This window comes from Alosa sapidissima, chromosome 16 (assembly GCF_018492685.1).
Source record: "Alosa sapidissima isolate fAloSap1 chromosome 16, fAloSap1.pri, whole genome shotgun sequence".
In the NCBI taxonomy this organism is placed as follows: domain Eukaryota; kingdom Metazoa; phylum Chordata; class Actinopteri; order Clupeiformes; family Clupeidae; genus Alosa; species Alosa sapidissima.
The window spans coordinates 130001-132500 of NC_055972.1; the positions used below are offsets into that span (position 1 = coordinate 130001).

Genomic DNA, 2500 nt, shown 5'->3' on the forward strand with positions numbered 1-2500 from the left:
AGAGAGAGAGAGGGGGGTAGAGAGAGAGAGAGAGAGAAAGAGAGGGAAAGAGGGAGAGAGAGAGAGAGAAAGAGAGAGAGAGGGAGAGGATGAAAAAAAAAAACAAATTAGAGAAGACCGAGAGAAGGAGGTAGAGAGAAAGAAAGAATGGAGGTTGAGACCTCGAGAAACTGGTGAGGTGTGTGTGTGTGTGTGAGTGAGTGAGAGAGAGTGAGTGTGACTCTCTGTCCCACAGGATATTGTGAGCCATTTTCTCCAGAAAACATGTAAAAGTCACACGTGGAAGAGATTCGGGAGGCATAATTATGATCTGAAATTAGAAATAGCCGAACACATTACTACAATCAAAAAAGAAGAATCACATATCTGGCTTAGAATTGACAAAAAACTAACACAGACAACAAATGATATATTCCTCTGTGCTGTACTATAATGAAGAGATTTTTGATACTCTCCACAGTCAGATCAACTACTTTCAGGCCTAGGGTAAAGTGTTGATCTGCGGAGACCTAAATGCCAGGACAGGATCTTTAGCCGACTACAACTCAGATGAAGGTAATATTCGGCAGCGGTTATCCATCAAACATGGTAAACTTTGCCCGTAATACTTTTGACAAATCAGTCAATAAAAATGGTAAATTGCTCATCGAGCTCTGTAAAAGCCTTGGTCTGTACCTGCTCAATGGTAGGGTGCGAGGGGACTCATTAGGGAGATATACCTACAGCTCACCACTTGGCTGCTCAACAGTTGATTATATGATTACAGATTTGGACCAATTCACTTTCAAAGCATTCACGGTCAAACCACTAACACCTCTGTCAGACCACAGTCAAATTACTATGTATCTTAAACTGAGCGAAAATACCAACACACACAAAAGGCCCATACCTGTAATGCTGTACAGCACTAGAGAAACCTACAGATGGGCCCACAACAGCAAAGAGGAGTACCTGAAAGCTTTTTGTCAACCTAAAGTGGGTTCTCAAATAAAAACATTTTTAGCTAATACTAACCTGCATAATAAAGAGGCCGTAAACCATGCAGCCGAAGAACTAAACAACCTTTTCCATTACCTGGCAACCATGTTCTACATTTTGGTAAAAAAACGATGAGACTTTTAGTTAGGGCATCAAATTGGACCAATTTATTATACGGCAGTGAAGTGTGGGGTCCTCTTACGTAAAATTAATTTGAAAAATGGGACAAACATCCAATCGAAACCCTGCATACAACACACCTAACAATGCATGCAGGGCTGAATTAGGCCAATACCCTTTACTAATTAAAATAGAAAAAAGAGCCATCAAATTCTTCAAACATGTCAAAACAAGCGACCCTAACTCTTATTGTTATAAAGCCCTAAAATGCCAAGAGATGAGTAAAAACAAGTCCCCTCATCCAGCTAGTCCTGAGACTCACACATACTAATAGTACAACTAACACAACTAATAGTCAGCCTCAGGACCTTGCCACCCTTTCTCAAACAATTAGGCCTAACCAAATTATAAATGAAAAAACAAAATTACTCATTTGTTTCATCATATTGGACTGAAACAACAAAAAGACAAAATAAACTTCAATGTTATTTGGCCCTAAACAGATAAGGCAGACTACCTATCCACAGTCACTGATACCAGACAGAGAAAACCTTGACCAGGTACAGACTAAGCAATCACAGTCTGGCACACGCACACGCGCACACACACACACACACACACACACACACACACACAGTCTGGCTATCAAGAAGGGCAGACACAGGCAAACCTGAATGCTGCCAATGGAAAGAGATTCGAGATCAATTCAAAGTCTAAGAATATTATTAGGAGAGGAACAAAAGAGCGTAAGAGTCACAGCAAGATATATAGATGCTTGTAGAGTCACAGCAAGATATATAGATGCTTGCAGAGTCACAGCAAGATATATAGATGCTTGTAGAGTCACAGCAAGATATATAGATGCTTGCAGAGTCACAGCAAGATATATAGATGCTTGCAGAGTAACAGCAAGAGTCACAGCAAGATATATAGATGCTTGTAGAGTCACAGCAAGATATATAGATGCTTGTAATATACACAGACACGCGCACACTTACATGCATTCCCATCCACACACACACACACACACACACACTACACACACACACACACACACACTACACACACACACTACACACACACTACACACACACTACACACACACACACACACTGCCGTTGCAGAAATATATGATGCATGATGTTTTGTTTTCTGTATGCAATTGAACTGAACTCTAAAAGGCCATGTGATCGTGTGTTTCTCATTAATGACTCAAATGACATCAGCCAGACATCTTGAGCCTATTGTACGTGACTACACAAGATAACGATGTTTACACTTACACACACACACACACACTACACACACACTACACACACACACACACACTACACACACACACTACACACACACTACACTACACACACACACACACACTACACACACACACACTACACACACA

The 2500-nt window shown here is 40.8% G+C and overlaps 1 protein-coding gene and 1 long non-coding RNA gene across 2 annotated transcripts in view; one reads left to right on the top strand and one right to left on the bottom strand.

Moving 5' to 3' along the window:
- Nucleotides 1–2500, bottom strand: part of kat6b (K(lysine) acetyltransferase 6B) — a 74089-nt gene that overhangs the window by 36911 nt on the left and 34678 nt on the right.
- LOC121684952 overlaps nt 1–2500 on the top strand; it is a 25835-nt gene that overhangs the window by 6458 nt on the left and 16877 nt on the right. The window lies entirely within an intron of this gene.